Source organism: Pipistrellus kuhlii, unplaced genomic scaffold (assembly GCF_014108245.1).
Source record: "Pipistrellus kuhlii isolate mPipKuh1 unplaced genomic scaffold, mPipKuh1.p scaffold_m20_p_2, whole genome shotgun sequence".
NCBI lineage: Eukaryota > Metazoa > Chordata > Mammalia > Chiroptera > Vespertilionidae > Pipistrellus > Pipistrellus kuhlii.
The window spans coordinates 150095369-150110534 of record NW_023425515.1 but is presented as its reverse complement, the minus strand read 5'-3'; positions in this window follow the sequence as shown (position 1 = coordinate 150110534).

Below are 15166 nucleotides of genomic sequence, written 5' to 3'. Positions count from 1 at the left end.
ATATGTAATACTTTAAACAATAAAGAAATTTTTTAAATGCTGTATTCCTGTTAAATTTCCTGCATTTGATACCTGTACTGTGAATACATAAAAAAAAAAAAAAATCACTATTGATATGAAAACACACTGGAGTAATATAGCTAAAGGGCCGTAATATATGCAAGCAACCTCTCTCAGATAACTTAGTAAAGAAACTGGAGAGAGAGAGAGAGAGAGAGAGAGAGAGAGAGAGAGAGAGAGAGAGAGAGAGAATGAAAGAGAAAGAAAATGAGTGACAGTATTAAAAGCAGTCTAGTAAAGGTATACGGAAATTCTTTGTATGTTTTAGTCTCACAATTTTTTTGTAAGTTTGACATTACTTCAAAATATAAGATCAATAAAAAGAAGCACCAGCATTGACACTGGATTCCTGGGTCCCAGTACCCTCATTTGCCATTTCACAAAACCTCTCTGGACCATGTAAAATACAGAAGTTATTTGTTTTAACTGCGGGTTGGCATTCCATTATATAAATAAGCCTCAGTTCACCCATTCCCCTACATTGGGTAGTTTCAACTTTTTCAGTATTACAAACAGCGCTACAGTGAGCAGCTATATACATTCTTCCTTGTGCTCATGTGCAAACTTATCCTAGAGTTGATCTACATGTATCAATGGGGATAAACTAAAAAATATAAGAGTGCAGTTGGGGGGAGGGGGGCAGGGAAGCGCAGTGCGAAAAGATACATTCATATGACTCCATTAATGTAAATCTTCAGACACTAAAATACATGATAAAAGTACAAAAACATGCACTGGATTCATATACACCAACTTCACCAGTGCTCACCACTAGTGGGAGGGAGAAGGAAGAGTAGAAGTAGGGTGGGCTTTAGTTGTATCTACACTGTTTTATTTCTTAGAGAGACAGAGACAGACTAATAAAATAGTTCAGTTAAAGGGTCTCTCTCCAGCTCTAATGGTTCATGAAAGAATGAGAGAGAGAGGCCGAAAAACCAGGATTACAGGCTATATTAGAGGAGAAGGACCCTGCGGGGCTGTCTGGCAAGGGGAGAACAGCAACACATGCAGAGGTGAACACGCCTTCTGAGGGGGGGAATGGGAAGGGGTGGGGCTTAGAGTACTCAGCACTCGGTGGCTGGTGGTTTTATATAAGGCACATGATTAGGCATTTAGGTACTTAGGAATCAAGGGCTTAGGGTATTTGGCAGGTGCTGATTGATGGTTCATTTAAGTGTGGTCCATATAAGGTGCCTGGTTTAGGTGCTCAGGAATGTCCAGGCTGTAGGTGCAGGTTACCTCATACTCTGCTCATCAGTTGGGGGAAGGGAGAATCTATCAGTTCATATTCGAGCTAGATTTGTAATCTTAAACTTTATTCCCTTAGCCTGCTTATGAGTGTGTGTAGACTTAACTGAGCAGAAATCCACAAGTACATATTAAGAAAATACTTAATTGGGGCACTGAGCTACCTACCAGGTACTCAGAGATAAATAAAGCATGGTTTGGAATACTTTGAAGGAAAAGGGACCCTGGTGTTGTGTTAAAGGAAAAGTTTGGTTAATCATTTCCTTGGGGAACTTAAGCAACAATCAAAGGAGGTAATGAACATGGGAGTAAGGGCAGGCTTTTGTAAGGAAATGCTTTCAGCTATTTATTCCTGATGTGAAAACTGGAGCTTTTCATTCTTAGCATTGTTGGCTCAGTGAACTGCCTAAGGAAGTTACACCCCAGAAGGAAACATATTATTACGCATTGGAATTGACTGGTTGTCCAATAAAAGCTACAATGGAATTGCGTGTATTGAAACAGCAGAGAAACACAAGCAAAGAGAAAATAGTATTTTTTTTTTTTAATCCAGAACTGGTATATCATTTAAAGTAAAACAAAGTGAAAATGTGGTAATGATCCAGTGAATTTCTGCCACTCGATAACCAAATGGGATAGCTCAAGTGAAACGTGCATCTGTTGCTGTGTACCTTATGGTTACAGCAAACCAGACCTGTCTACCTCTGAGGGGCACTTCATGTAAACAAGAACAGGAGTTTTTTACCCATCAGGTCTCTTTTGGACCAAAGAGAAGAAAACCTGACTCAAATGAACCGAAATGAAAATAGGAATGTATTGGATCAACTAATTAAAGAAACCAGGCATAGATTAGCTACAAGTACATCTTGACCTGGAAGCTAAAGGCTATGGCATCCAGATGGCAATTTCTCCACATCTCTTGGCTTCTGCAGTGTTGGTTTATTTGCAGGCTTTGTATGGTGTATGATGGACACAACTCCAGATTCAGATCACTTTTACAGCTAGCAGTTCCAAGGAGGGGAGGGGGAAAGATGGTCTCAGCTGAATCATTCCTACACAAATGTCAATATTTACAATGTTTGGCATAACGTGTGTAATATGCTTATTTCTAAAGGAATTAATCACTGCTACCAGGGAATTCTCATTGGCCAGGCTGAGTCATGTGTTCAACAGAGGCGTCAGGGGTAGGGTTAGCTCTACTCTCTGCACACAGGGGGCATGAGGTGTTCTCAGCGAAAACTTCTCATACACTTTCATATGCATTAAATTGCCAGGGGAACTTTTAAAATGCGGATTTTGACTCAGTAGGGCTAGAGTAGGCCCGAAGTGTCTGCATTTACAACAATCCTGGCCCTATGAAACTCCTAAGGAGCATGCTAAATTGCTCTTTAAGGATTGCAAAGGTATTAGGCTGGGCCAGCTACATAAATTAAAAAGCCTTGTGCAAAATGAAACGGTGGGACCACCTTTTCAAAAATTATTAAGGATTTCGAGAAGGTGACAGCAGAGCACTGAACAAAGCACAGGGTTCTAAGCTGGGGCCTGCGCAACTGCACAAGTCACACACTGAGTGCCGGTGTCTTCGCTGAGGGGTGTGTGGTCAGCACAGGACTGCTGTGAGCAGAAGGAGCAAACCCTGTGGTCCTTGTCTGCTCTTCTTCCCAACAGATTCAGCAGCATCTCTGGACAAAGCTTGAACAGTTAGTTGAAAGCCATCTCCCTGGAGGATGTTAAAAGCAGATGGCATTTAACTCCAGGTTAGTTCAGGGCAACTATCCCCCCATTATCCTCTTGTCCCCCCACTCATGCCCTCATCTCCCTGTTGTCTGTGTCCATTGGTTAGGCTTATCTGCATGCATTCAAGTCCTTTGGTTGATCTCTCTCCCTTCCCCCCACAATATCTAATTAGAAAACATAACCAAAAGATTTCATTTAATATTTGGTGACAGAAGATGATTTGACTTTGGGTGTTGGGCACACAATGCAATATATGGGGAGCGATGGGCAGCAGCAGCTTGTCCTAAACTAACCCCCTGAACCTGTCCCCGGGTCCTCTTTTCTCTGCCTCTCCGGCGAGCTGACAGCAGCACTGCCGTGGGCCGCTTCTTTTCCATTACATTTCTAGCGCCAAAGCAGCCCCACTTAGTCCCTCTCCTGTTGCTTCTTCTATCCTAAGCCCTCCTTGTTTCACTGTCCTTAGCCTCAATAAACATACTCTCAAAAAATGTTTTTCATTCGTAATAGCAGTGAACAACAAAGTTGGAATTAACATAATAAAGAAAGCCAGACCTTATGTAGAAAATTTTAAGTAAAGATTATGTATAAAGTAACTATAGCATACGCACAGTTAAAAAAATTTAACATACAGAAAGGAAGGAATATTATTTAGAAATTCCATCCCACCCTTCCCCAGCTACTTGATTCCCTTCTGCAGGGACAGCTACTCTTAGTCTCTTATGCATTCTTTCATAGATATCCTAGACATGTACATGCAAATATGTATCGTTCTTATTTTTATTTTTTTTTTACAAAATGATAGCATAGAAGAACATTGCCCAGCACCCCACTTTCCTTCACATACCATATATCTTGGAAATAATTTCATATCAGACATATAAAATCACCTCATCCTTTGAAAGTGCACCACTGCATCCAATCCCATATATATGGAAATTGGTACAATGCTAGTGTGAAAACCCCTGTACATAAATCAATTTCCACATTTTCATGTGCAGACAATCTCAAGTTCAAGTTGCCAGAAGAGGAGTTATTAACTCAAACGGTATGTGCATTTCAATTTCTGACAGAAAAGCCAATGGGCCTTCATAGAGGGTTCACGAATTCACATCCCTACCAGCCTTGTAGGCAGTGTCTGCTTTCCCCTAATATATTCTCCATCCCTGTGGGTTTCTTTTTTTTATTTTCCTTCAAAATTTGATCTTCACCAATATGATACGTAAAAAATGGTTTCATGCAAATGAAATACCACAGAGATCTCACTTCACACACACTAGGATGGTTATAATAAAAAAGATAGATATTTTGTTGAGGAGCCCTCATACATTGCTGGTGATAGCAATTTTAGAAGTCCAATGCGCTATCCATTGCACGACAGAGCCAGTGGTAGCAATTTTAAATGATGCAGCCACATTGGAAAACAGTTGGGCAGTTTCTGAAAAACTGAAACATGGAGTTACTATTTGACCGAGCAATGCCACTCTTAGGAATATACCCAAGAGAAATGAAAATAGATGTCCTCACAAAAATGTGTACATGAATGCTCATAGCAGCATTAGTCCACCAAAAGACAAAAACAACTAAAACGCACATAAGCTGTATGAAAGGCTAAACAATATGTGGCATATTAATACAATGGAATCATATTATTTAACCAGAAAAAAAGGAGTAAAAGTACTGATACATGCTACAACATGATGAATTTTGAAAACATTAAGCTAAGTGGAAGAGGTCAGTCACAAAAAAACAACATGTCATATGATTTCATTTGAATGAAATGTCCAGAATAGGCAAATCAATAGATACAGAAAGTAGATTAGTGGTTGCCTACAGTTAAGGTACATGGAAGGATTGGAAATGATATCGAAAGGTTATAGTGTTTCTTTAGGAGGTGAATAATACAATCTAAAATTGATTGTGTTGTTAATTGTACAACTCTGTGACTATACTAAAACCATTGAATTATTACACTTAAAATAGGTGAATTATATGGTTTATAAACTATATCTCAATATATCTCAAGCTGTTTCAAAAAATGCTCTCTGTGTACTTTGCATTGGTGCTATTAAAAGTGAAGTTGAGTCCTGGTGGGGTATCTCAGTTGGTTAGAGTGTCATCTGTATACCCCCAGATTGTGAGTTCAATCCCCAGTTAGAGCACATACAAGCACCAACCAATGAATGCATAAATAAGTGGAACAAATCAATGTATCTCTTTCTCTCTTTCAAATAAATTTAAAAAAACAAAAACAAGCCCTAGAACTGCAACAACATGGATGGATATTAAAGGCATTATGCTAAGTGAAATAAGTCTGACAAAGAAAGAAATACCATATGATTTCACTTACATGTGAAATCTAAAAAAACAAGTAAAGAAACAAAAACCAAGTTCATGGATACAGAGAATTGATTGGTAGTTACCAGATGTGGGGAAGTAAAGGGTAGGAAAAATGGATGAAGTGAGTTAAAAAGTACAAACTTGAAGCTATAACATAAATAAGTCACAGGGTGTAATATAAAGCATATTGGTAATAAAACTATGTTGTATATTTGAAAGTTGCTGGTAATAAGTCTTAAAAGTTCTCATCACAAGAAAAACTACTGTAACTGTGTGATGATGAATATTAACTAGACTTACTATGGGGGTCATTTCACAATATATACATATATTGAATTATGTTGTACACCTGAAACTAACATAATGTTATATATCAATTATATCCCAATTTAAAAAATGTAAACATGCACTTTCCCTAATGCTCAAATTCTACTTCCAAAATATATCCCATCCAACAACCATATATGTTCAGAAATAAGTATGTGAACTATATAAAGGGTGTTTCTTGCAATATCATGAGTAATAATAGAAAATTACAAGTTAAAGTGTCCAATAAAATGCAAATCATTCATAAATTATGGATTATTTTTCCTGTAGAAGTGATGAAGCTTTTTAAGAAAAGTATGAGGTAGACATGTACACCATGATATGCAAAGAACTCCAAAGTGAATAATGCAATAGTCCTAAATATGCCCACCCAAAGAAAGATATATGTTTGTGATTACAATTAATCGAAAGAGGGTATAGAGATTATAATTTTTTAGCAGCAGACCCAGCTCATAGTTGTGTTTGCTTGAAACTTTTCATAAAATGAAAAAATAGAAAATGTCACTTTCAAAGATTGGTGTGGGAAGACTCATAGAGATCATGAGAGGACCAAAATCTTCCTAAACCAAAGGTCAACAATAGTTGAGTTTGTGAATGGGGGTGAAAACAAAGGGGGTTGTTCATATTTTGTTCCCCACTTTTTTGTATTCTTGACTCTTGCTGAACAGAAAAAAATACTAATAAAAAAAATACTGAAGAAAAAAACACTGAATTGTAAAAAAGGGGGGGAGTGGTAGGACAATTACATATTGTGTACTCCATGTACTGATAATTGTATTCAACCCAATTCTATACATCTAGGGCAGGATTTTCTGTACATAACCAGATAGCAAAAATTTTAGCCTTTGTAGATCACATAATATTTACAATCTCTAGCGTTCAGTAAAAAAAATTACTAGATAGGCAAAGTAGCACCAATAATAATTCTTTTTAAAAATATATATATTTTATTGTTTAAAGGTTCATGCCAATGACCGGAATTGAACCCAGGACCCTTCAGTCCGCAGACTGACGCTCTTTCCACTGAGCCAAACTGGTTTCGGCAATAATGTGATTCTTAAGTAGGAGATAATTCAAGCAATAGAAATAAATCCAGAGATAGCAGAGATGATAGAAATAACAGAGAAGGTCTTTACTACAATTATTATAAATGTATTCAATAAGTTAAAGGAAAGACAAATAACACAAGAAATGGAAACTATAAAAATCGCTAAATGAATTTCCAGAGCTGATAAAATTTTTTAATATCTTATAAAAAACTAATTGGATGCATTTAACAGATTTGGCACTATCGAAGAAAGAGCAATAAATTTGAAACTATCCAAACTGAAGGAAAGAAAGGAAAAAGAGCTGAAAAAAATAACAGAACCTCAGTGATCTGTGGGACATTATAAAGTACTCTAAAATTATGTAATTGGAATCTAAATGGGGGAACAGAAATGATGTCTGAAATTTTTTCAAATCCTGAAAACACTAAAAAACCACAGATCTAACAAGGTTGAAAGATTCTAAATAAAATAAACACCAAGGAAACCATACCAAGGCATGTCATAATATAATACTGAAAATCAGTGATAAGGAGAAATCTTGAAAGTATCAAGAGAAAAGAAAAGACATTATATATAAGAGAAAAGGTAAGAGTTTAACTGACTTCTCATTAGAAACAATGCAAATCAAGAAGACCATGGGATAGTATCTTTAATATGCTAGGAGGAAAACCTGTCATTTTACATACAGTAAAAAAATTACTCAAAAAAGTGAAATAAAGTCATTTTTAGACAAACAAAATGTGAGAACATTGTCAGCAGCATACCTACATTAAAGGAAATATTAAAGGAATTTTTTAAGCCAGAAGTAAAATAATACTCAGGGGAAATTTCCAACTTAAACAAAGGAATTAAGGGGAATGGCAACCATAAATATCAGAAAATGCAGACAACTTTTGTTTTCTATTTTAAAATTTCTTTAAAAGATAGTTAAAACAAAAGTAGTAACAATATATTGTAGAGCTTAAATATGTAGGAAAGTAAAATGCACAATGGAATAACACAAAAGATATGAAGATAGCAGTATACTGTTGTAAAGCTCTTTTACATTATACACTACTAGAGGCCTGATGCACAAAATTTGTGCAAGGGGCTCGGCCTCCTACCCCCTACCCCCTGCCACAGTGGCTGCCTCTGCCTTGGCCCCCATGCCATAGCTTCGTCTGGAAGGTCGTATGGTCTAATTATCATATTATGCTTTTATTGTTATAGATTTGAAGGTAGACTGATATAAATTAATAATACATATTTGTAAAAAAAACACTATCAGACATATGAAAAAATGTTTCTGGTCAAGGATATATAGTTTAAAGTAATAAGATGCTATTTTTCATCTGTTAGATTGATAAAAATTACAGAATATAAATTCACTGTTGGTGATCGTGTGGTATGCTAATAGGACCATGAATTACTAGTTTGGATAATAATCTGGCATAGTCTATTAAAAGCTCATAAGTTTTTTTTTAATTTAACAAGTCACATGTGAAATTCTATTTCATACAAATAAAAGCATCATATATTTGTACATGAATATTCTTATTTTATTATGTTGTATTTTTGTTTGGGAGGAAATTGGAAAAAACTTGAAGAATTACAATTAAAATAATAGTTGACTAAATCTTAGTACATATTATATATAGCATAGTATGGAATACTTGTAGCTATTGAAAAAAATTAGTGAATTCTATTATGTATGTTATAGAATAAAGTTTATGCCATGTGGTAAAGAAAACCAGGTGACACATAGAAAGTTAGATGGATAGCATGGCTCAATTGTTCAAATGCAGGGGAAAAAAAACTATCATGATTTTATACCTCTATAAGGCATGAAGAAAAAAAATATGGGGATATTCTCACAAAACTATTAATTTTGGGGGGAGAGACTGGAAGGGACAGGACAAATTATTAGAATTGCTATTTCTCAGCTGTGTTTGAGTTGTAGGAAAAGGATACTTTATTGAGATTCTTCCTCTCTCAGTTTTAGCAGAGGTCTCATGGGCAAGATGAAAGAACTCTAATATATCACCTTTCAGGCAGACAGCAGTGCTTGAACCTGTGACTTCCAGTGTCTCACATTTTCTCCTTTCCAAGAGGTAACATCCATTGTTCCCATTCCACCACTTTACACTGTGGCTGGGAGTGGGGTCCAGGATTATAAGCAGTAGACCAGAGTAATCATATCCCACAGTAGCTGCTGCTTACTACCCAGCGAGTTTGACTCTGAGCTGGAGGTAGTGACAGGACAGGATTAGGACTGTCTCACTTGGGAATCAGAGAGTATACTTGTGTATGAGAAGCATGGAGCAAAGAAACACTGGAGCCTAAGATACTGAAATATAGAAAAGGATGTTCATGCTCGCCAAGCTTTCACTGAAGAACTCTATAACAAAATAAATAAAAAACTAAGGAACGTTTGTGTGGTTTTGTGTAAGAATGTTTGTGAGAAGGTTGTCTTTATGTGACTCACTCTCCTGTGGGCCACAAAAACACTTTCTTGGGCCACCAAAAGTTCTGCCACTACCCTCGCCAGTTTGGCTCAGTGGATAGAGTGTTAGCCTGCGGATTAAAGGGTCCCAAGTTCAATTCTGGTCAAGAGCACATGCCCGGGTTGCAGTCTCGATCCCCAGAAGGGTGGTGTGCAAGAGGCAGCCAATCAAAGATTCTCTCTCATCACTGATGTTTCTATCTCTCTCTCTCCCTCTCCTTTCCTCTCTGAAATAAAAATATATTAAAAATAAAAAAAGTTCTGCTGCTGCTGACCAGGTTACAAACCATTAAATGATGGTATCTGTGAATCCTATGACTTGTATGTCTTTGCTGTTGAGAATGACAGATTGTGAATCAAGTTCATGTTGTGGGCAACCCTGTGGCTCTCAGTGTTTTAAATTTACTTCATATTCTAATTTTTTAAAATATATTTTATTGATTTTTTACAGAGAGGAAGAGAGAGGGATAGAGAGTTAGAAACATCGATGAGAGAGAGTCATCGATCAGCTGCCTCTTGCACACCCCCTACTGGGGATGTGCCCGCAACCACGGTACATGCCCTTGACCGGAATCGAACCCGGGACCTTTCAGTCCGCAGGCCGATGCTCTATCCATTGAGCCAAACCGGTTTCGGCTTCATATTCTAATTTTACCCTTGAACCTTTATTTTCATTCAATAAGGCCTGTGGCAACCTTAACACCTCTTGGAATTGCATTGTTCCTATCCAAGACATGGCATTTTCCATGTGGTTTGTTCAACTATAAACAACATCTGTACTTTCTGAATATCAGTTGTAAAAAAGTTACAACTTTGAATTTTAGGAATATTTTTTAAAAATATATTTTATTGATTTTTTTTTTACAGAGAGAAAGGGAGAGTATCTAGAGAGCTAGAAACATCAACCAGCTGCCTCCTGCACAACCCCTACTGGGGATGTGCCCGAAACCAAGGTACCTTGACTGAAATCGAACCTGGGACCTTTCAGTCTGCAGGCTGATGCTCTATCCACTGAGCCAAACCAGTTCGGCTCAGTGGATAGAGCCGGCAGAAATATTTTTTATTGCTAATCTAAGAGTCTTGTACTACACTATCTATATATGTATATAAAGCCAGTGACACATTGAGCATCTCTTAGTATCTCCCCCCTCACACTGCCCCCTCACCTCCAGCCGGCAAATGGGGTGGAGCAGGACTGGGGACTGGCAAGCAGGCTGAATGGCTGACCTCTTGGACCCTGCCCCCAACCCACAGGCTCAGATGGCTCAGCGTTGGTGAACAGGGGAATCTGCATGGGTGACGGGAGGACCGGGCTGGCTGTCAGCCGTTGGGATCACCAGCTCATCCCCGGCTGCTCAGGGGCTAGGCCTGTGGGAAAGCAGATGCTGGCGACTTCACCTCTATGTGTGTGTACCAGGCCAGCCACTAATGGAACACACTGCCTGCTTGGGGTCACTCATGCCAGGGTGGGTAGGTCACAGGCATACCCCACAGCTTCTGTCAGCATCTCAAGCACCAGCAGTAGCAGCGGTGCCCACGTGAACAACCCTGAGCAGGCAGTCCCATCAGCAGCTGACCTGGCACACACGCATGAAGGTGAAGCTGCCAGCACCCGCTTTACCACAGGCCTGAGCCCCGAAGCAGCCGGGGATGAACTGGTGATCCCAATGGCCTGACAGCCTAGCAGTGGAGGTGGCGTTCAGCCTGGGGACTGGTGAACAGGCAGAAGATGGCCCTGATCACAGAAGGTTAGGCCCTAGGGACCCTACCTGCACAATTTCGTGCACTGAGCCTCTAGTTTTTATATAAGCCTTTCAACACATGATGCAAGTATATTTATTAGTTACATTGGTGTCCTATACATGTAATACTTTAGTCAGATGAGTAAAATTAATAAGTAAAAACTTTTACATATGTACTACCACTTGTAATACTTTAAGCAATAAAATAAAAATTAAAAAAAAATTTAGAAATGAAACTTCTGTAAAGTGAATTAGCAAAGGTGAAAAATTAGCCTTAAATTCTGATCTCCTTATTATAAGTAAAAGGTTAAAATGTATGTAAAAACCTCCTTACCAAGCTTAACTGGGGTCAACATTTGTCTGATGTCCTAAATCACTATGTTAGCAACCATCTCTTAATATTTATTCTGACAAATGACTCAGTTGTTCACAGCACAGAGTGAGTAAGTATTTTAAGGACTTTTGGTATCAACAAGGAACCAAAATAGACATTTAAAGGAATGGAAAAGTATCAGAAATGGAAACTGAACTAGTATTTCTTAGAAAAGTCTTTGTCACTGTCACTGTGGTTTTCACTTACTTGAGCTTTTGATTTGTAAGTACATACATTCATCTGCTATAGCTGTACAGAAGGCCATCTCATGCCCAACGACCTAACAACAATCATCCTAACAATCCTAGGTTGATATTTGGGTTTGTATGTTAAGCTCTTGCTTCATCAGGCATTCTCTACTGCCTAGGTCTTGTTCTCAGAAAATATAGAGGCAAGATTTTTTCCCCTCTCCAACTAGACAAGCAACTACTGACAACAGCCATGAATTGACTAGGAAAACTACCCAGATATTAAAAGAAGGAGGAGGAATATGCATAACCTACAGACAATAGGGTGATGAAGGCCTGGTATGGGGGAGAGAGGACAGGCTAGAAGAAAGAGGTCAATGGAGGGAACCAGGGGAAATATGTAATACTTTCAACGATAAAGATTTTTTTTAAAGGTTAAAAAAAAGGGGGGGGGGGGAGGAAGAGAAGGAAGAGAAAGGGAAAGGAAAATAGAAAAGTCTCTACAGATTCCATATGGAAAGGTCACCTACTTGCTAAGGAAAACTATATATAATTTTCAAATTACATTTTAAAAACTCTTGAAAGTTTTGAAGATTTAACATCACCTATAACCTTGGTTGACCAGACAGTGAGATCTCTCCAAAACAAGTCAATGCATCTCAGTAAGTATTGGTTGAGCACCTGTCCTGTGCCACTCTGGGCATGTGCCCTCCCCCAATATGATGTATTGATTTGAGAGAGAGAGAGGAAAGGACAGTGATAGAGAGATAGAAACATCCATCAGCTGCCTCCTGCACGCCCCACACTGGGGACCAAGCCTGTAACATAGGCATGTGCCCTCTCCAGGAATTGAACTGGTGACCTCTTGGTTCATGGGTCACACCAGCTGGGCTAAATTATTCTTTTAACTTTGTTGCAACTGAATTTCACAATCATTCACTATTTTACTACACAGTAATGCTAAAATTTGACAATTTATAAGATTTATTTTTATCAAGTTGTCCACATAAATAAATTGCTGAAGTATCTAATATAAGAGCTAATATGCAAATGGTTGTCATGCCTTCATGCCCTCGCACTGGGACCAGGGGACCTGAGGCCGGGCCGAGAAACCTGAGGCTGTGCCCCTGCCCTGTGGGCCTTGACGGGGGTGGGGCCAGCTGGGTTTGGATCCCATGTGATTTCAAGGCTTACGGGGATAGGTGGGGACTTGATTCTGGGTCCCACGGTGCCCCAGACTCTGACAGGAGGGAGATTTTCATATACATTTTACTAATTTTCTTTCATCTCTGACACTTCTATTATAAAGAAAAGGTAAATAGCAATATTAAAAATATTTCCTCTAATTCCCTTTAATGTGCACAGATTTTGTGCACCAGGCCACTAGTATAAACTATGAAATGTCACAGTGTCATAAAAGCAATCTATGCATTGTCAATTCTAAGATGTAGATTTGAAACAAATTTAACATCTTATCTTATGCCTACTACCCAAATATGGTAAGGTAGTTGGCTCTGCACATGCTCAGCAAACCTGGATTGGTTTTAATGGACTGGAAAAATATCCCAGAGAAAATAGTGGGACACTCTTTTAAGAATTGCTGCCTTATTAACACTCTTACATCAGTGAGGTTGATATTGGGTAGAACAAAAAAGTGATGGGAAGCGTTGAAATCTGAATGTATCTAAAAATTATTTTAACATTTTTTTCTTACATATAGTTTCCCTTTGTTGAATGAATAAGGATAGCTAATAAATATATGCTTAAATAAATCTAAAATACTTTAATCAATAAAAATTTAAAATATTCTAAGTGATAAGAAAGCATTGTGTCATAGTTTATCCAACAGATCTTTTAATTTCTTACTGGTACGTGTAAAAAAAAAAACAACGCATCTTATAGTTGAAGATTTCCTAGATCCGGGTTCTGCTGTCATCCCCACTGCATTTTGTGCAATTGCCCCTATTCCCCCAGAACTTACAACACAGAACCTGGGCCCATTTAGGGTGGGTGTTCTTAGAGTTAGTAAATGATCACTTCTTTCTTACACTTTATTTTATTTATTTTTTAAATATATTTTTATTGATTTTTTTTACAGAAAGGAAGAGAGAGGGATAGAGCTAGAAACATCAATGAGAGAGAATCATTGATCAGCTGCCTCTTGCACACACCCCCCTCCCCCCACTGGGGATATGCCTGCAACCAAGGTACAAGCCCTTGACGGGAATCGAACCTGGGACGTTTCAATCCGCAGGCCAACGCTCTATCCACTGAGCCAAACCGGTTTCGGCTTCTTCCTTATACTTCAGAAAGCGAACACAAATGCAAGTCCTGATATTTCCCTCCCACCCTGCCCCACACCAGCCCCCTTAGGAGGTCCTGGGGCGCGGTAAGGCCGGGGCGCTCCAGGCCGCACAGAGGAAGCGCATCTCAGGAAAGTCCTCTCCCCAGCCTGTCCACAAAGCGCCCCGTCCCTGCGGCTGTGAAAACCCACAGCGTGACGGTGCCGCTCACCCCGTGGGTGCAGAGTTGACGCGCCAAGCCAGTCCTTCCTGGGGCTCCTGAGACGGGCTTCACCCCCGCGTTTTACAGAAGGGGAGACGGAGGGGTGGAGAGAGAACTGCCTGGCTCTGGGCCTCAGGGGCACGGCCTGTGTGGCGGAAGGGGTTCCTGGCCCGCTTTGGCCCGCCACTGCGCCCGAACCCCGAAACCGCAGGCGCTGGCGCCGGGCGTCAGGGCTGAAGGCTGCCTCGTCGCCGTCTGCGCGCCTCCGCACCTGCGCGGGGGGGCGCCACCCGGGGTCTCCGGGCGGAGCGGCGGCCCAGTGGGCGCTGCCGCCCGGACTCCCCGAGCGCCCTCGGCGGGCGCAGCACGTGCGCCCCAGAGCGCGGGGAGCACCCGGGCCGAGCCGGCCGCATGGTGAGTGACCAGGGGCTCCGGTGGGGCGGGGAACCCAGGGATACGGGCCAGCGGGGTGTGTCAGTGCCCAAGCTTCAGTGCTGGCTTCTGAGGGGTGGGCTTGGGTGGGGGCCTCTCCTCAAGGTACTCATTCTCAGGGCGCTGGGGTTCTCCTGCTTCTGAGTGCTGGCTTCTGAGGGGTGGCTTTGGCTACATGGAGGGGCGTGCGCTCTCGCTGAGCCCAGCCGGACCCAGAATCACAGGTTCTGGAGGAAGTGGGGAGTGAGGGGGGGGGGGCGCCTTCTGGGGAAGGGCACAGGGCACCCCTCAGGGGCCAGCCTTGGTCTAGGCGCACGGAGCGGGCCTCGGGGCTTGAACATGGACTTTCTGTGACACTGAGGATCATACTTGGTCTAGCATGAGGCGAATTGCCCCCTTTTCGGCTGCGCTTTCCCGTGGTCTCTAAGGGACAGCGGCTGGCAGTTACTAGCACCCTGCTCTGGGGTGAGCCGTGGGCCAGCCTGTTTCTCATCAGTGAAATGTTTCTTTCAGAGGCCTTTGCCACCTGATTGAAGGACACTCAATAGAAGCACTGTAAGAGATGACGGTCTTAAGTAGTAAAGTCTAGATATAGGTCTTACAATAGTAGCCCCAAAGCATGTGATAAAACTTTATATCCTGGTATGTGTAAAGAACAGGGTGAAATTAGTCCTTGAGAGAAGGGA